Source organism: Cryptomeria japonica, chromosome 4 (assembly GCF_030272615.1).
Source record: "Cryptomeria japonica chromosome 4, Sugi_1.0, whole genome shotgun sequence".
NCBI classification, from domain to species: domain Eukaryota; kingdom Viridiplantae; phylum Streptophyta; class Pinopsida; order Cupressales; family Cupressaceae; genus Cryptomeria; species Cryptomeria japonica.
The window spans coordinates 262426624-262448507 of record NC_081408.1 but is presented as its reverse complement, the minus strand read 5'-3'; positions in this window follow the sequence as shown (position 1 = coordinate 262448507).

Genomic DNA, 21884 nt, shown 5'->3' with positions numbered 1-21884 from the left:
TCATACATCATGCACATGCTACAAAGCTAAGGCTATGAGAAAAAATGAAAAAAATATATGATGGAGATACAACATAATTGTGTCTTCTTTCTCTCTCTCTCTAGATAGAATGTGATGGCATAACCCTACCTTCTAGCCACACCTCTTCTACACTAATATGAATAATACATTCATGTAATATACAAGAAAGTCCAAAATAAAAAATCAATGATAGTTTCGAATACCATGTGCTAAAACCATGGTCAAGTTCACCACCCAAGTCAAGATAATACCTTGGACATATCTACCTATAGCAAGATGATCTTGTGTATTGGCTAAAAATACTTTTTGGGATTCTACACACCTAATTCCATATTTTCACACCTTACTATACAATAGATAATAAATTAGGGTTTCACAAATTATGCTTTGTAAACTAGGAGATGACCTAACTTTTACATGCATTACATTAAAAGGAGGATGAACTCAATAGATCCAACCTCAATTCTATTAGAAAGAGGGTTGAATGTTGATTGGAGTCCTATTTTCTTTTTGTTTGAGTTAAAAAATATAATTGAAAAGATGTAAATTGAATATAAAATATATGGTAAGGAGGTAATGCAAGAAAAATCAACCTAGATTGAGTATACTAATTTATAGTGAAATATAAACTTCATGATAGGTACAGAAAAAAGATAGGTAATCTGACTGTGAACCTATGACCGAAATCAGATGTTGATCTAGTAGGGCCACGACGCCAAAACACCTTGGTCTTCTGAGGTTGAGCTATTATCAAAGACTATGCAACCTAGAGCAATCTATAACTCATATTTAAAATTTGGGCCTAATTCGGAAGAAACCATTTCGCCAAAGAACCCTAGTCCTAGACCATGGCACCAAAGCACCCTAGTCCAAGCACTTTCTGATGAAATTTGGCTGGATGTTTTATTTATGGGTCTCAGTACTATTTTGGCCTTCCCGACTCCACTAATTACCTATAGCTATACACAAGACTAAATAGAGAGGGTTGTGGATAGGGGTTTCCCTTAGGTCAAACCCCAGGTTTGCAATTAACCCTAATCGAAATACCTTCAATAGGTGATGCAATGTTCTTAGGATAATTACTCAATGTGTTGATGCAATAACATGATAAATCACATAAAATCCACCATGAAATCATAATTGAAATATAATATGAAGACGTATTGATGTATTTTGTTTCTCCTTGAATCAGATCTACTCTTGAGGAAGAAGAATTGCTCTTAAATTGGATGATTATGTTAGCATAAGATTTAATATTTAAAATGAATTGAAAGAGATGTTTTATATTCATAATTAAAATCACCTTTAGGCTAAATTAGATTTGATATATTTTTGCATGGAGCTAGATTTGGATAGGATAGGACCATCTTATTATCCTCTCAAAATTTGAGGAAAAAAGTGTGGGACCATAGTGGTAGATTGTTCTAGTCCTAGCAACTTTTTTCGACGTTCAAGGAATTCAAGATAACAGGGTTTTAATGTCGATTCCAACTCGGTGGCTCAAACCATAATGTATAGATATGCAAAATGTGCCTTAAAAGTTAAAATTGGGGTAGGATAAAGGATAAATCAGGATATTGAAGAAATAAAGGGAACACCTAGAATCAATGGCCCAAATAATAGTGGAATAAGACTCATAACATTGAATTAAATATCAATTAATTACAATAAAGGTCCTATAATGCATAAAGGAAAGGGAAATACTAACATAGGTGCTAGGAGAGTGTGAAATTGGATACATTAATAAAGGTGTACAATTTATAATGCTACATTTAGCCCCCACTTTGATAGAGTATAATCTTATGATTAAACTCACTAAAGTAGAAATGAAGAGATAGAGCAAGACAAACTAGAGATAGGATAATACTAAGGGATAGTCAAGCCCCCAAGCATAGGACCATGTCAATCGATGCAAGTAAGCTTCAAATATACACAAAAGAAAACAACATTAGTACTAAAACACAAAGTCACAAGTCAAATAGTTGAAGAGACCTAGATAATTAAAATATCTCAACTATTATTATCATTCTCGGCATGTTATTGCAAGATCACAAGTGGACTTATAGAAAGAACAAGGATGTACACAAATTGAAAGCACAATAAACCATGATCCAATACTAGCAAAGTGTATTATGTTATGGGTTCATGAGAGATGGAGAAGAAACATGGATTACACAGGCTAGAAAAGTGCATTATGCTAGGTGATCCATGGAGGAATGAAGAGTCAAAATAGTCTAGCAAGTTGTGTTATGCTAGGTCCAATCACCCTGAAAATTTAGCACATGGAAGGTTTAAAGGTCTAGAAAGGTGTGTTATGCTACTCAACCTACCTTAAAGAAGTTGAAAAAAGAAGAGCTAAAAGTTATAGCAATTTGTGTTATGCTAGTCAACTCAACTTGCTATATATGTTGTTGCCTAGTTTCAAGAAATAAAAATCTCATCTAAGACTTTAGGTCTTTTTTTGAGCATGCAACCACCTATATAAGTTGCGTGATAGAAAATTTATAGTTTTAGGAATGTAATATGAAAATGCAAAAACCTATCTAAGACAGATAATACATAAAATAAGGATAAAGCACGAGGATGCAACAATTCCATGTTGATAATTGATAGTTGAAATGCAACTAGGAGGCTGCATATATGCCCTTCCCTTAAGATTTCAACATAGAACTATGTTGATATCTTAAGGTAGATAGGAACAAGGATACCCACTTTCAACACCAAGGATATATCCATTAAGCAACAATGCATGCCTGAATAGGCTTCGTTTCTTTAAGAAAGGAAAAGATAATTGTAAAAGAGATATCTTACAATAAGTGTAAAGGGATCCTTTGAGGGATGCATGATTGAAAAAGGAGGAAGATATATTTACCCAAAGATACCTACCACCAAAAATAGAGGAAATTCTTAAAAAAGATGACATCTTGGAAAGGAGAAGGGGACTAATAATACACGCCTTCTCCAATGTTTGGGAAAAAGTGGATTCTTGGTGAAAAATTTCACACTTTCACTAAGGAGAGTTTATTCATAAAAGACAAACCATTTCAAGGAAGAATAGGTCCTAAACCAGGAACACACATGCACTCACATGAAGGATAATTCTATGTAAGAAACAACATTGAGTTATGAATGAAGTAACTCAACAAAGAAAAAGTGAATCCTTAGAAATAAAGAATAATTGGAATGCTATTTGTGCCCCCCAAGTGTGGAGACAATAATAACAATGCTATTATGTTTTTACCTAAGTATGATTGCACCTGAAATTGTACCACCATGAATGACAATGGGCCCCCAATAAATAAGCTAACAATATCACATAGTGATGAGCAACATAATAGGAACTTAAATATTATATGCAAGGAATAAGATGAGAATCCAACTTATAGTCATCAAGTATTTTAATGATACTAGTTACAATTTTTTGTTGAATATTATCTTCTAAATCATGACATTCATTAGTGGAATAATCATGGATTTGATGATATTTGCAAAAAGAAGGATTGTGTTGATGTTTCTTATGATTCTTTCTTTAATTTTTTAAAGGGAGAGTAATAAAGTTGGCTTTAAGAAGCTCATACAAAATACTCTCTTGTTGTGATGTGAAGTTGTAAGAAGACATAGATGTATTAGGCAATGGGGGAGGGGATGTTGAAAAAGGAGGATTTTGGAAACCTATACCTTCTTTGGAAAAGTGTGGTGTATATTTTGCCTAACCGTCAAAACTTTGTTGTACACATCCTAAATCATGTCCAATACATCCATCCATAGATGTTGAAATTTCTAAAGGAGAGGGTTCATTCTTAGTGTCAAAGTCTAAATATCTCCCATCATCATCAAGACATGTGTTGGAAGGAGAGGTGGGAATTAACTTCAAAGAAGCTTGGATAAATGACACACAGGGATCCTTCAAGGCTTCATACTTAGATTGAGGGATCTTATACCCATTAAAGAAAGGTATAAAGTATAATTTATCTCAATTCCTTCCTAAGGAAGAGTCATTGATAGGACATTGTGTTGTTGAAGGAATCAAGTATTAAAGGGAGAAATGTATCCTAATTCATCATGAACAAAATCATAAGAATTAGAATCAACCTTGATTGTGTGAAGTTTATTGTTATATATGAGTTTGATTGTGAGATGAAGAGAAGAAGGGACTACTTTCATAACATGAATCCATGGTCTACCTAGAAGAAGGTTATAATTAAGATGGGTGGGCATGACATGAATAGGAGTAGGTAATGTCACAGGTCCTACTTTGATAGGTAATATGATTGTACCAAGTGACTCTCTAGGAATATTATCAAGTCTCTAACATAAAGAGGATCACGTTGAATAGGAGAATAATACAAATTTATCTAATCTAATAAGTCAACACAATAAATGTTAGGTGTTGACCCATTATCAATTAAGGTAGTTGTTATGTCTTGTTCATAAATGTGAGGATTAATCATAAGGGGATCATCTATAATTTTAACCTCTATAGAAGGCAATTTATCTTGTAAGAATGTAATAACATGTGGTATAGAAGAGGGATTAGGGACCACATTTTGTAAGGTTTCTTGGATCAACTTATGTACCATAAATTTGAATTTTGAATCAAGTCCCAAATAAAATATTGGGTAAGATGTTGTGGAATTTCTCAACAAGACTAGGTTCCTTATCAACATGTTTCTTAGGATGATGGGGGGAAGGGAGGGAAGTGAGAATAACATTGGGATCTTTATTTTTGAAACATGATTAAATGCGTGATGTATTTTGGAACCAAATTTTTGTTCTAGTTGTCTTTCCATATCAACTATTTCACATATGTATTTAGTATCTTTTAGGATATTAGGAGGTTTATTGGGCTCATTCTTCTCATAATTGGAAACATGAATGGTATTTACTTGATTAAGCTCTTTGTTCTCCAATGATTCCTCTTTGGGAGGGAGATCATCAAGGAAGGTGATAATAATTTCCTCTTCTTGCCCCAAGGAACCTATATGGGTAGGATAAACTTGGGGAGAAAGATTACTAGTGTCCATCAACATTTCTTCTTTAGGAGAGGTACCATGTATGAAAGGTAAAGTATCATTAAAGAATGTGTTTATGATATCATCCTCTTCCATTAGGATATCCTAATGTGAGAGGTATATTTTAGGAGAAAGATCAACATCATTCATCAGAACTTCATCCTTAGAAGGGAGAGTTTTGAAAGAAGTGTTTAAGGTCTCTTTTTGCACTAAAATGTCCTCATGGGTAGGAGGATCATTAGGAGAGGGATAGAATGAAACAAGGGATGCTAAGCCATTATTACATATACAAAATAAATGCATCATGGAACTAACTAATGAAAACAAAATGACAACAATTTTCTTTTCCAAATGATAACACATGCAAAATGCATGATAAAAAGAGACAACAATATGTATTTTTTGTGGTCTTTCACTAATGCAAGTACATAAACCATTATTAAATGCATCTAAATCTAAAAATTGTATGCAAATATTAGATCTAAAACTAAAAAATCATAAATATGCAAATGTAAGAGGAGTCAAGTTCACCAAAATGTAATAGATGGAAAAATAGGGTTTTACAAGTTATGCTTTGTAAACTAGGAAATAACCTAACTTTCACATGCATTATATTAAAAGGGAGAGTGAATCAATAGATACAACCTCAATTATATTAGGAAGATGGTTGAATGATGATTGGAGTCCTATTTCCTTTTTATTTGAGTTTAAAATGTAATTGAAAGGATGTAAATTGAAAATCAAATCTAGGGTAAGGAGGTGCATGCATGAACAAGCAACTAGATTGAGTATACTAAACGATAGTGAAACAAAAAACTTCACGAAAAGTATAGAAATGGATTGGGAATTTGTCTTTGCACTTGTGATTGAAATCTGATGCCGATCTGGCAGGGCAAGGGTACCAGAACACCTTGGTCTTCTGAGGTTGAGCTACTATCAAAGAATCTGCAACCTAAAGTAGTTTGGAAGTCACTTGTTAAATTTGAACCTATTATGGAAGGACCATGGTGCCAAAGCTCCCTATTCTAGGTAATATTTTATAAAATTTGACTAGATGCTTTATTTTTGGGTCCTGGTGTTATTTTGGTCTTCCTTGCTCCATTGGGTACTTGTAGCTACACACAAGAAGAAATGAAGGAAGAGGGTTGTGGATAGGGGTTTTCCCTAGGTCAAATCTCGAGTTTGGAATTAAACCTGATTGAAAAATAAATTGAATAGGAAAATCTTGCCTTTTAAGGTCAAGGCTAGATCTTAAATTGAAATTCTTTAATGTAGACGATTATACCTTCAATATGTGATGTAGTGTTCTTAGAATAAGTCCTCCATGTGTTTATTTAATAACATGATAAATCACATAAAAAACATCATGAAATCATAATTTTAAAACATAATATGATGATGTCTTGATGTAGTTGGCCGCTCCTTGAATCAGGTCTACTCTTGAGGAATAAGAATTGCTCTTGAATTGGATGATAATGTTAGCATAAGGTGTAATATTTAAAATGAGTGGAGAGAGATGCCTTATATAGAGATTTTATAATTGAAATAACGTTTAGGTCAACTTAGATTTGATATATTTTTGCATGGAGCTAGATTTGGATAGGGTAGGTTAGTCTTATTATCCTGTCAAAGTTTAGGGAAAAAAGTGTAGGACCATGGTGGTAGGTTGCCTTGGTCCCAACAAATTTTTTTCAACTTTTGACGAATGCAAGATAACGGGGTTCTAATGTCGATTCCATCTTGGTTGCTCAAACCATAATGTATAGATATATGGAATGTGTCTTGGAAGTTGAAATTGGGGTAGGATAAAGGATAAATCAAGATATTGAAGAAATAAAGGGCACACCTGGAATCAAGGACCCTAATAACAGTGTAATAAAGTGGAATAAGACCCATAACATTGAATTAAATATTAAATAATTATAAATTCCTATCACACATATAGGAAAAGGAAATACTAAAAATAGGTCTTAGGAGAGTGTAAAATTGGACACACTAATAAAGGTGTACAATTTACGATGCTACACTTACAAACTTCAAGTTAATAATTACGACTTTCACAACACTAAGTGATACTTACAACTTGTTGAGTATGAATTATATTTTTTACATCTTCACGCGTGACAACTAATGACACATCAAGTAAGATGTTGTTTCCATGTGAGTGCATAATTAATATAAATTACAATAAGAATATGTAAAATTATAGTGTGTATGACATAATGCCAACATTCTCCTAATTGTTTGTTAAGAATAAAGATGCTACCTTCCATCTCTATTTAATTATTGAATAATTAATAAGGTTATCATTGATACTTCTTATTTATTATCACTGCTAGATGATATGTTTGGTCAAGCGAAAGGATCCATGCTATATTATAAAATTAAAATAATATTATTATATCATTGAAATTTAGAATTAAGGACGGGGATATTTAGAAAATAACTTCCCCGTGAGATTTGGTCTCTATGAATTTGTGGTCCTAGCCTTTGGGTTAACCAACACTTCTTAAACATTCACATGCTTAGGAAACGTGTAAGTTTCATGACATGTTGCATTAATGTGTCTTGGTATTTCTTGATGATATATTAATTTATTTATAGAGAAAGGATCAACATGATAAACAAATGAGAATGGTTTTGTGAATTCTTAGAGAGAACAGTCTATATGGAAAAATTAGCAAGTGTTAATATTTTAACTCAAAGATTCATAGTTTTTGGTATTTTATTTTGGAAGAAGGAAACACAATTGATCTAGGTAAGATTCAAGTAAGAGTGGAATGGCCAATGACCATGAATGCTGAATAGGTTTGTAGCTCATGCATTTAGCAAGTTATAATCTTCAATGTCATAAATTGTACTCCTTTAACATTGAGTATTTCACACTCTCCCTAGCACTGATTTAATATTCCCACTCCTCTATGCATTATAGGACCTCTTATAATATTAAATTAATATTTAATTCAAGATTATGAGTCCTATATTACTTTATTGCATCAACATTTTCTTATCTAAGATCTTATTTTTAAGTGTGTCATTTATCTTATTTCTTTTTAAGATTATATGGGTCCTACATCATTCTAAAGTTTGATGAACTTTTTCCACCACTTAAATATTATCATTTTTCATATCGACCCTAACCATTCAGGCCTATTTTGTTAAGACATTAGCAATTGTCAAATAGTGTCAAATGATTTTTGGCCAAAATTTTAGGAGGATAATATGTCGATCTTGGCAATTTTAGATCTAAATTCAATGCAAAAAAATGATTATTTTAAGTTAGCCAAAAAGTGAATTTACCTTGAGATCCCGATATAAGACATCGGTCTATAATTCATTTCATCATCTACAAGTTTTATTCCAAGAGAAACTATTATTCTTCAATGGTAAATCTGAGTCTAAGGAGTAGCTAGCTACATCAAGGCATCTTCAATTATGATTTCATCATGGATTTTATGATGATTTACCATGTTATTACATCAAAACATGGAGGATCTATCCTAAGAGAATTACATCATCAATTGAAGGTATAATCATTTCAATCAAGCATTTTTATTCAATCATTTCACTTTAGACTTCTATTTCTTTATCATCAATGTTGTAGGGTTGATTCCAACCTGGGTTTAACTAAGGCACCCTAAAAAGTGATTCATTGGTTTGTTTAAGCAATATCTGAAAGGACTAAGGACAAGACCTCTTTGTATTGAGAGTTGAGTGATTTTGTCATGTTTGGATGTGCAAGTGGATAGGATATGTGTCTCAATAAAACTCTTCCGTTATGAAGGGGGTTTCTACTTCTTCCTCTCTTACAAGGGTTAGTGGTTCCTCTCGAACTTCATTGTATGTGATACAAATTTTAGGAAAGAAAGCGAGATTGATCTTGCCTCGTTTGTTCTTTCGATAATCAAAATCTCTATACTAAGTGAAATCTCTATTTTTCAAAGGCTCTTTGTCAAATTCGTTGGATTTGCCCTGAAGGTTCAAGCGCATATGACATAAGAATATTCTATGTGAGAGAAAGAGTTGTCTATTGATATAGAGAAATTTCATTTTCTTGATAAGAGCCCTTGAACCAAGTTATCTCTTCTTTAACTTAGTCTTTTGATGAAGACTTTTTTTTCTCAAGATATGAGTGATGGCCATACAAAATTATCAATGTTGATGTAGATTTGTTGGATGGATACTTTGTTTCAATTGTTTTAAATCCTTTGACAAGAAAATACGTCAAGCACACAAGCACTTAGTCTTGCCCCTTTTCAATAAAGGCACAACAGGTGTGGGTCTAAATCAACCCAATCATGAACTTTGTGACCCTTATAAATGTATGTATGTTCCCAGGCCTAAAGTTGGCCCAAATTTTTATTGGTCTGAAACAAGATGAAGACAACTCAAACACTTTTTATCCCTAAGGTAATGGCCAGTTGCAATATTCTCAGCCCACAACTTGATATTTCTTTGACTTTGGTACTACATACCTTATGTATCCCGTTGTGGCAGGTATGGATGTGATATACTAAGTCTTGCGCGAGCGTAATAGATAGGTGATCCCTATGATGGGGGAGACACCACTTTCATCAAACTGCAAGTAGCCTTTCAAAAAGCCCTGTTTCTACTCAAGGAAATATGTATGGTGAGTATCTTGGGAGCAAAACCATCTATGCTCTTGCACTGAACTTTTCACAAATATCCTCAATCAATAGAACGGGTGGGCTTCTAAAATAAAAGGTGTCTAGTAATGTTCGATGTCTTTGGATGTAAGTTCATTATGCAGTGACTCACTTAAGAGCCTTGTAACTCACAGTGGGGTCCATATGTCCTTTCGACAAGTTACACTGTAGGAACAACTACACTCAAGGCTACAAATTTCACTCTCACCTGATTTCTATAGCAGCTCGAAGAATTTACCGTGCAAGGTCATCCCAAGAGTGATGTGTCTCTTGGCAGGCCTCACTTAAAAAAAAAAATTTAGAGTGTTACTAACACTTTTCTCTTGCACCTAGAACCATGAGAGCCAAGGGAGAGGATAGTATGTGTTAGAACTGGGACCACTCTACAGATTTGCACAAGCTTGCCAAACACAAAAGACACTTGTTCTTTTTAACCTTTTTATTGTAATGTGATCTATTTGCTATTTGGAGATGTTGCTCCAACATATTTGGTGTTCTTTTTATCCCACAAAGCAATTTGTTTGTTTAACTAGGAATGGAAATCCAGTCAATGAAATGAAAGCACATTTGCTTGAAAGTAAATCACTTTGTAAGTAAATGGACAAGTTGATTGTTATTTTTATAGCCCAAATTTTGAAGTGTGAACCTAACTTGAAAAAAATAAATGTTGAAGTTGTTGTAAATTTTAGCTTTGCAAGTAATGTTCTTTTTAAGCCCAAAAGACAAGTTTTGATTTGTTTTAAAGCACCAAAACTAAATTGTGAGGTTTTTTTTACCAAGAAAAGAGTAAATATGAATTCTTTTTAACCAATCTTTGAAATGAAGCTAAAAAGAAATTAAAATCCTAGATTTAACTCCTCCAACCTGCAATAAATTGTTAAAAACTTGCAAATAAAGAAGTTAGTAAAAATCCAACCTTATGTTGGCTTCTACAAGCCTAAATTTAGTTTTTTTCGGTTACAATTTTGAACTCTCTGGAACAAAAGTGCTACTCTGTGAGAAAACCTAAGCACTAATTCGGACAATAGTGCTGATATATATTAACAACAGCGCTATAGTATTAACAAAAGCACTATGATAATTTTTTTAGACATAATTAAAATTGACAGACAGACAGAGAAAAAGCGCTATATTAGTACAAAAGCGGTGATTAATGTGCAAAAGCGCTAAAACCCTAACTAAAGTGCCAAAACTGTCAAACAAAGGTGCCAAACCGCGGAACAAAAGTGCTAAAGCGCAACCTGTGCATGAAAATTTTGGAAAATCACAAAAAAAGTCAATCAGAAGGTTGCGTGTTTGATTCACGTTGGGTTCACCAAATGATGCGTAGCAAAAGGGGCACAAGGCACAAACACAAGTTCAAACATTAGCAGATTAGTCCCAACCAAAACTAAATACAAATGAACTCAAAAACCTTAAGATGCATACCAAGAGAGATATAAAGCAAACAATAAGAAGTATACATAAATGAAAGAGAGAAAGAAGACTCCCCAAGATGCTCCAAAGAGGCTCATAGATGTTTCTCCCTTGTTCCTCTCCTCTCCAAGTCTCACATGAGTGTAGGTCTCAACTTTTAGCAGTATCCATGGATGTGATATGAAGATTCAAGATGGTTGTTAAAATAAAAGTAAATGCTTATGCAAGTGTAAATGATTTTGCTATGAGAAAGCTCCTAATTAATGTCTATGTGAATCTTAGTATACTAACAATGCAAAATGCTTCCTTCTTTTCTTGAGAAATGAGATCCTTTTATAGGGAAAAATGTTGTTTAAATGGTCAAGATTGAGTGGGCTTGTGAAGGGCTAGGATTGATGGGTTTGTGATCCATGTGATGGCTTTCAACCCAATCCCATGATGGTAAGTGTCAACATGAGATGGCTGGAGAGGAGAGGGAAGAAGCATTGAATGCTTGAGATGACATGAAGGTTATTACCCTAGGAGGGTTTGGTTAGGCTTGAGTTAGTGGATAAAGCTTTTATCCAAGGGTAATTACTTTTCTCCAATGGATAAACTCATGTGTAAGAGTTAAAGGGGATAACCATAGTCAAAGAAATAAATGCTTGAAGAGACCTATGAGTTAAATGAGGGTTGAGTTAGAGGGAAAGTATCTAATCATGTGGGTGAGTTGAGTTAACCATTAATGGTTATGTAAGAGCCATAAAGGCTTAAAAAGACTTTGGGGGTTAACTTGTTGAAGAATAAAAGCCTTTAATGCATTTTAAAGACTTTAAGGCATTTTTGAGAAGTGACCTTTGTTTGGGAATGTGCAAATGATTAGAGAGGGGGATTAGGCTAATTAGAGGGGGGGTTAAAGGAATCTAGAAGGAAGTTAGTGGGTAAGTGGGTTTGGTGGGTGAGAGAAAATAGGATTTTATTTAGAAATAAAATCTATTTATTTGTGCAACTTGCATTTGTAGGAGAATGCAAGTGGGGTGGGATTTTAAATAAATATTGATTTATTTAAAAATGGAATTTGATTTGTGTTTTTTTTAAATAAATGTCAATTTATTTAAATGAGAGGAATGAGGGAAATTAAATAAATTAGATCTATTTAACAACTCGGTTATAGATAGGGATTTTCAATTTAAATAAATTTATGTAATTTATTTAATTAAAATAACAGAATGGGGGTTGACTAAATTAATTAAATGTGAATTTAATTAATAGAGAAATATTAGTTTATCAAATAAATATTAAATGTTTATTTAATTTAGTGGACAGATTTATGTCTATATTTGCCCCTCTTTGAGACGGTGCGGTTTATCGCGTTGTTTCAAAGAAAGAAAGATAGCTATGAGAAATATGCCTCGAAAATGTTAATTTAGTGGGTGGTATGCCCCATTGAGAGATGGACCAAAAAATGTCAAAAAATTGGGCGATCTCTCGAAAAAGAGAAAGAAGTTGGGGGGATGTAGAATAGAAGAACTTAGAAATAATGGTGAAAGAATGGGAGAAGATGGAGTGAATACGGAGAAACGACAAGCCTCAAAAGTACACGGTGGTCATAGTGAAAATGTAGTGTTTGTGTTTTTTATTGATATTGTACAATTGATCAAAATTAGTTGGACAATCTGGGGCAATCGGTTGAATTTCCCCGGTTGAGTCAAAGTGTGACAGTTGATGTCAGTTGTTCACTTGTACAGGAAAAAGTCAGAGTAAGTGAGTCAAAGTGACTTGTTGTGACTTAGACAATTGGATGAATTGTCTGATGAAGTCAAGGTTTTTGAGGCTAATTACTCGTTGAGACTTAGACAATTGATGTAATTGTCTGTGTTGATTGTGTTTAATTGGTTGATTAATTGATAGTGTTTGCATTGTAGGTTGTTTGTGGTGTTTGTTGGACTAAGCGTACCTATTGAGATTAGGCAAGTGATGTAAATGCCTGTTGTAGTCTAGGATTGCCATAATTGATTGCCTATTGAGACCTGGAGATACTTGATCAAAAAGTATCTGTTGATAGTCTAGGTGTGCATGAGTCGATGTATCTGTGTAGACAGAGTAACTTGCTTTTCTTATAGGATGACCTAGGATAACATAGGTTACACAACCCCTCTTTTTAGAGATGGACAGTGATGAACGTGGCTTGATTGGGTTGATGGGACACGATGTAGGGTATGTGAGGCTGATGATCGAGATGGGGAGGGTGAGGTGGGGGATTCAATGTTAGATAGAAGGTATTGAACACATATGACTCATTCATGTGGAAGAGGATTAAAAAAATTAGAATATCCATTGTCATGACTATGTATGAATGATATGCAGCGATATGGATTTATGGATGGATGGAATGCAATGGAATGTAATATATATGAATGAGATGAAGTGGCGACCCATGACTTATTCACAGTGCTTAATTTTCATCATCGAGCATGGTAGTATTGATGTTGGCCAAGGTAGCAGAAACCAAGGTTGAGCGTTTCACCTGTAAACAAACATCGTAGACAAGGAAAGTTCCCCTCCATTCTAGTTCATGTACAAATGGTCGAGGTATACATTGTAGTCAGTAAGCCATAGTGATCCATGACTATATTTTTGCATAGGATCACGTAGCTTAGTGAATTTCCCACGTAGACACCATTAGTATATGCCCTAGAACTTCATTGGAACAATCCACAGACAACAAACAAACAAAGAAAAAGATTTCAGGATCCATCCCGACAACTCTAATCACTTGTTGATATCCTAGAGTAGCGTAGGAACCTGCTATAAATAAATAAATAAATAAAAAATTGACCAAGTGCTTATCAGCCAAACAAAATTTTCTTGTCAAAGAAAATGTTACCATGTCTTGTTTGTGGAGAAGGATGCCTCCTTGTGAATACGGTCGTGTGCAAATGTTTTTATTGGTTGGTTGATTTGGTAGGTGGTCATCGTTTGAGTAGCTCAAAATTTTGTTTTGTGTCTTTTGCGATGTGTATGTACAAGGAATAATATACTTTGTAATGTTTTTTATTGATGTTGATGTTTTTGTCATGTTTTTGAATTTTTTGAATGTTGTGAATGTTTTTGGTATTATTTTTAGGACATTTTGCAAATGTTTTTGGAATTTTCTAAGATTTTATGAATGTTTTTGGTATTATTTCAAGACATTTTTGCAAATTTTTGGGGGTTTTTCTAAGATTTTATGAATGTTTTTGGTATTATTTCAAGACATTTTGAATGAACAACTCAATGAATCACAAGCATGGAGATTCCACTCCCATCAGTAGGTTGAAGAACATTGCCCCCAATTAGATGTCACTATGAAAGCATGACGCAAGACACATGAAGTAATAACCCTGACTGCAAATCATTAACAAGCCATGATATAAATGATGGGTGAATGGATTCAATGATGTGATTGCAACAAATTTGAAAGACAATGGAGCCATAGCCTTTTATGTATGGAGCCTGTTTACCAGGTTTTCACCACCGTACTTACCCAATGTGCCACCAAAGTGGTTTTCACCGTTTGGATGAATGATTTTTCTTTACTATTTTTCTTGATTTTTGTATTTTTGTATTTTGTTCAGGACTGCTTTCTGAATGTTTTTGGTATTTTCTAATATTGGATGAGCTTGATACTCTGCACAACTTATGTATGAAACCTTTTTAGATGCATTTTCTTGATTGGATCTAGTAGTGGTTCTCCTTCTAAAGTTGCTAACTGATATGCCCCAGACCCGAAGACGACAGTGATGACATATGGACCCAGCCAATTGGATTCGAATATACCCCAGTGTTCTATGTTCAGTTGATTGCGAGGATTTTCCTTGAGAACAAGATCTCCTACTTCAAATGTGCGAGGTTTGACCCTATGATTGTAGCTTATGCTCATGCGCTGTTAATAGGCTTTTAGGTGATGGCAGGCAGCTTGTCACTTTTCATCAAGTAGTTCCAAGTCCTAAAGATATGAGACTCGGTATTCTTCATCATCTATTAGACTATGCAAGGAGACCCATAGAGATGGTAATTCAACCTCAATAGGCAAGATGGCTTCTGCTCCATAAACCAGTGAGTAGGGGGTTGCGCTTGTAGGGGTTCAAATGCTAGTTCAATATGCCCATAGTGATGGATTCAAACGAATGTGCCAATCACGACCAACATCATTGACTATCTTTTTGAGGATCCTCAATATATTCTTATTGGATGCTTCTTCTTGACCATTGCCTTGTGGGTAATATGAGGTAGAAAAACAGTGTTGGATATGAAACTTCTCATAGAGTTCACGAACATCTTGATTTTTGAAAGGGAGCCCATTATCTATGATGGACATGGGTACACCATACCAACAGATGATGTAATTGAGGATGAATGAGGTGATCTGCTTGTTGGTGACTTGGGTGAGTGGAACGACTTTGATTCACTTGGTGAAGTACTTTGTGGCGGTAATGATAAATTTATGATCGTTGGATGAAGATGGATGGATTTTACCCACAAGGTCAAGTCCCCATTGACAAAAGGGCCATGGTGTTATGATAGGTTGTAATTCCTGTGTTGGGGCATGTATCAGATCTCCATGAACTTGGCACTTCTTGCACTTTCTGATAAAATAATAGGAGTCCTTCTCCATGGAGGGCCAATAGTATTCAGCTTGCATGATTTTATTTGCTAGTGAAGGACCGCTTGAGTGAGCCCCACAAATTCCTTCATGTATCTCTTCCAGGGCTTTTGTTATCTCATCTTGTTCCAAACATCAAAGGAGAGTACCATCAAGACTTCATTTGTATAGGGTTTCAACAAAGATGGTGTATCTAGCGGTTTGGCAGATAAAGGTTTTTCGTTGGTTGTTTGATTGGTTAGGGGGAAGTGTGTGGTCACGTAGGTAAGTGAAAACTCACTGTACCATGGGGAGTCAGAACCGATAAGGCGACATATCATTTTAGATTCAGGGATATCATAAGCAGGGATCCAAAGTTGTTCCACCAAGAACTCATAGCGTGTCGAATTTTGTGGAAGATCTAGGAGAGATGCAATTGTAAGCATTGCATCGGGAACTCGATTCTGATCTCTTGGTATTTGCTCAAATGTGATGGTTGTAAATGATTCTTTGAAACTATCCACCATCCATTTGTATGACATGAGCTTATCATCCTTTGTTTGGTATTAATCAGTGACTTGTCGGATGACCAACTGGGAATCTCCATATACTTGTAGCTCTTTTAGATTCTATTGCATGGTCAATCTGAGTCCTGTGATCAAGGCCTCATATTCTGCTATATTATTTGTGCATGGGAAAGTGAGTTTGTATGACTTTAGGATACTACCATCTTGAGGTGTGATAAAAAGAATACCTACCCCTAAGCCATGTCTGGTGTATGAGACTTCAAAATATAGCTTTCAGGGTTGTGTAGTTGTGATCATGAAATTTTCTCATCTGAAAAGTTGGAAATAAGAGGATGGTCACCTTTGAGTGGTGCATCACCCAACTGATCTACAATAACCTATCCCTTGATAGCTTTGCGGTCCACATACTCAATATCAAATTCACTCAGAATGATAACCCATTTAGCTAAGCGACCTGTCAATGTTGCCTTGTCGAGTAGGTACTTGAGTAGATCTATCTTGGCAATAAGTTATACTTTGTGCATTAACATGTAGTACCTTAATTTGGTGGCTGCCAAGATAACTGCTAGGCAAGCTCGCTCAATAGGTTTGGAATTGAGTTCATAGCCTACCAGTGTTCGAGAGATGTAGTAGACAACACATTCTTTTCCTTTTGCATTATGTTGTGCAATCAATACTCCTAATGTCATGGTTGTAGCTGAAATGTATAACAATAGAGGTATGCTTGGATCTGGTGGAATCGACAATGGTGTATTCATTAGGTATTCTATAAGCATTTGTAATGCTTGCTGGCATTTTGCATCCCATTGAAAGTGGATATTTTTATGTAACAAATGGGTGAAGGGATGACATTTATCAGCCAATTGTGCAATGAACCGTCAAATGGATTGTAACCACCCTTGTAATGTCCTCAACTGAATGATATTCTTTGGTGGTGGCATGTCCATGATTGCCTTGACTTTCATAGGATCTACCTCAATGCCTTTACTTGAGACAATGTATCCTAAGAGCTTCCCGGAAGTTACTCCAAAGACACATTTCTTTGGATTGAGACAGATGTGGTATTGTTCCAATACGTTGAAGATTTTATCTAGTACTGCAATATGACCCTCTCTCATTAATGATTTAGATAATAAATAATTCACATAATCTTCCATTATTGTGTGCATCATGTCGTATGAGAGTATTGTATTTAAAATTGTGTTGACTTGCAATTGGGTCTTGGAGACCCAATTGCACATTACATTGTATGCTTACTTAAAGACTTGCAATCAAATCTTTGAGATTTGATTGCAAGCCTATGTTGGCTTCTTCCCAAAAGACACATGTCACCCTTGCATTTCATATCATCCTTGTGATGTCATTTTGACTCACTGATCTTATGTCAATCATCCCTAGTTGCACACACATTCCACCAAAAGCAATGAGATCAAAATGCTGATCTTGACTCCAAAGGATTATCATTCTAGAAAGGTGTCATGGATGTTTCTATGTCACATGAATTTGTTCTCATATTATGGGCTTTTCATCTCAATCTTGCAGATAAAGCTCAAATGTCTAAGAACCAGCCACCACGCTAGATAGGAAAATGAAGTATAAATATCAAAAGTATCAAAATACAATCTTGCCCTCTTCAGTGGTTTTGAACACTAGAGAAATTAAGGATACTAAGATAGGGCATGTAGATATGTCTAAGTTTATTGAAAGGACTCAAAATAAATCAACTACTCCTAGTATGGAGTGGCTTCTTAGAAGCCATTTTCATTTGGTATCTTCTTTTTGAGTGTCAACATTAGAACTAGAATTTTTATTGGATTGTGCTTCACATTTTGATAAGGAGACAAGGATAATCAAAGATGATTATGACAAAGTAATAATTAGATTAGATCTAGAGACTATTGATAGGATTTTTAAAATTCCAATTGCCCCTACATATGCTAATATTACTATTGAGAAATCTCAAGCTCATTATAGTCAAAATGAGGAAGCATGTAAAAGAAATATCAATACCAATTGGCTTGAAAATCCTAGAGATTGTTTAACAAGGTGGGCATCAAAACTCTACCAAAGTGAGTTTAAGGAGGAGATAAATGACATAATTACTCTCCTTAGTAGGGTTAAAGGGCTGACGAAATCCAATGTTTTTTAAACATGGATGTACTAGTACATCTCCGTCATCAAGAAGGGTGTTCCATAGATATTTTGGGGTGATTAGGTTTATGATGCTCTATGTGAATAATTTTCACAAGTTTCTACTACTCTCACCTTTTACGTGAACTCCTATTTGGTCTGTATAGCTGCTTCTTTCAAATAGTTACCTTGTCTCACTACTAAAGGAGATTGAACAAAGATACCAATATGGACATACTATGATCTAACTATGAAGACCAATAGAAACCATTATAGAAGAGTGCAAGATTGTTTTTTATGGTATGTACATATGTTCTTTTTATAAAACACTTATGAAAAGGAGGGTGTCTGAAGTGGCTTGGAAAAGAGTTAATGAGTATGTTTGTGTCTTTCTATAACTTCCCACTTCATCATAATTAAGGGCAAGTTGCTTTGATGGTCATCCCTATATGCTTCCTCATTGCACTACAAATAAAATCAACCTAGTGGAGTCAGGAAGGAAGATAACAATCGTCTATGCAAAGCAATCATCTGCTCATAAAGCAAGTTTGATTATATATGTTCACGTGAAATCTGGAATCTGCATCTGCACACAAACACTCAATAGATCATTACATGCATGATTAGTTGATCAAAATCAATAAATATAAAACCATAACAAATAAACCTATTGCCTCCTAAAAGATGTGAGTATAGATTTGCTCTCAGATTTCTCTAAGCAATACTAGTGACTTGACTACACCAAGACGGAGGATTTAATCTATATGAATGCAAACTAGATGAATGCAAGATTAATAAATTAAGCTAGATTAATCTAAAATGACATGAGATACATGATTGTATGCATGGTTAATCTAAGATGCTAATTATGCTAGATGATTGAGATAAAAAATTACTATAGTAATGATGCAGTAGTAATCTACTCCAAAATGAGGGGTATTTATAGGAATTCCAAGGCCAAAGTTGAGGTGGTAGGAATTGACGATCCAGATTCAATCTGAAGATACCAAGGGCCAATATTGAGGAAGTCAGAGAAGAGGTTGGAGGAAGGGACACTTGTCATCTCTGCGGTGACAAGTGTCAAGGAACCTTGCTCATGAGAGGGCAAGTGTCCAAGGAAGGAGACATGTGGCAAAAGTGCCATGTGTCTCAAGGGGAGAATATACAACCTGTAAGAGGTTAGGATGAGCAAGATAGGATACGGTTAGTTAAACCCAGGATTGGATAGAATGGATTAGGTTAGAGGGTTGTTAGGTTAGGAGCCATGTGCTAGTATTTAAATTTAGAAATTCAAATATTAGGAAAAGATAATTAATTTCAACAAATCATGATTTGATTTGTTTTAACTTATTATGAGATTAGAAGAGTGAATTAAAATGGGGGGAGGATTAATTAATTTAGATTAATTAATCAAAGGGGGATTATTGAAATGAACTTAATGAACAAATCCTTAGATTTATTTATAAGTAGACTGAATGGAGAAATTAATCAAATTATTTGCAAATTCAATTAATTGGGAAGGGTTGTTAATTAAATAACTATGTATTTAATTAATTATCTTCAGACCATTTTTAAATGTATACATTTTGCCTCTCTTTGAAGCGATGTGTGATGACACGTTGGTTCAAAGAAAAATCTCGATTTGATGCAGATATGATTTTGATATGATGCTCCAGATGCTGATTGATAGATTATGATGTGAGGATGCCCCAGACATTGATTGATAGATGACGATATGAGGATGCCCCCTCAGGAGATCAATTGAGAGAATTGACAATTGAATTGTTTGGATTTGTGTGAAATTGATTTCTCGATAAAATTTACTTGATTCCTGCAACTTTGGTTGATGAAAGTGTCAGTTCTCTGATTACTTTGATGTTTTTCTTGAATTAATGATTGATAGAGTTTGATTGACCTCATGATCGATGAGGGTCAATGATATAAATTGAATATTTGATGATCTGATAGGATGAGTTTGATTGACTTTATGATTGATGAGCGTCAATGTAAACTCAATATTAAAAATACTAGATACGTGACCTCATGATGAATGAGAATCACTGATGGGTTTCAAAGAGATTCATGGAAATCTCTAGTGAGCGGATAGGATAGCAGATCAAATGATCAAAGAGATTGATTGGATAACGAACTGACATTTTGTTGATATCCTGTTGCAGAAACATTTAGATGTGTTGATGTTAGTGCATTCGGGGGAGTAGCATGAGATTTGTTTAGGCCGACAACATCTAGAGAAAGTTTTGGTCTTCGTCCTAGTGGACATTGATATCAGAGATTGGTCATTGATCCGATTTTGTATACACCATTGATGAGACATTGATGATTCCTATGATATATTCTGACATTTTTGTGATATCATTGTACATTAGACCTTGATTATTTCTAATGATATGATATGTAGTCTATCCTATTTTCCTTATATGGTCTATGAGATTATGAATGCATTCTACTTGCTATATGATTATGGACCCTAGATGATGGATGCATGCCTCTTATATGATAATGCAAAATGAAGCTATATGTAATGTAGTCACATAAATTTGTCCATTTAATTAAATGAATATTTATTATATATTTGATTAATAAACCACCAGTCACCAGTTAATTAAATTAATATTTAATTAATTCATCCTCAAACTCTTCTCCGATTAATTAAATAAATTACTCAATTTATTTAAATTAATTCATTAAGCCACATTCAAAATCAATTAAATGAATAAATCATATTTATTTAATTTACCTTCCCTTTCCTCTTTTAAATAATTAAATAAACATTTATTTAAATCCCTAAACTACTCCCCCCCACTTGCATTCTCCTACAAATGCAAGTTGCAACCACAATTGAAATAAATTATTTTTATTTTAAATAAAATTCTATTTTCCCTTACCCACCAAACTCACTTGCAATCCTAAATCTCCTTCTAGACTCTTCTAACCATTTTCTAAATTCTTCTAACCACTCCTAATTAGGCTAATCCATATCCTTAATATTGTCACATTCCTAAGCAACTTGAAGTCACTTCTCAAAACCTCCAAAGTCTTTGAAAAGCATTTAATGCTTTATGTCTTCAACAAGCTAACCCCTAAAGTCTTCCAAACCACTAATGGCTCTTACATGACCATTAATGGCTCTTACATAACCATTTATGGTTAACTCAACTTACCCACATGGTTAGAGACTTTCCCTCTAACTCAACCTCCATTTGACTCATGGGTCTCTTCAAGCATTTATTGCTTTGACCATGGTTATCCTCACTAACTCTTGCACAAGAGTTTATTTATTGGATAAAGACATTATTTATTGGATAATGCCTTTATTCATTCAACTCAACATTAACCTTACCTCCCAAGTTAACCTTCAAGTCATGTCAAACATTTAATGCTTCTTCTCTCTCCTCTCAACCTATCTCATGATGGCATTTGTCATCCTGGGATTGAGTTGAAAGCCTTCACATGGATCATGAACCCATCAATCCTGACCCTTGTTGAG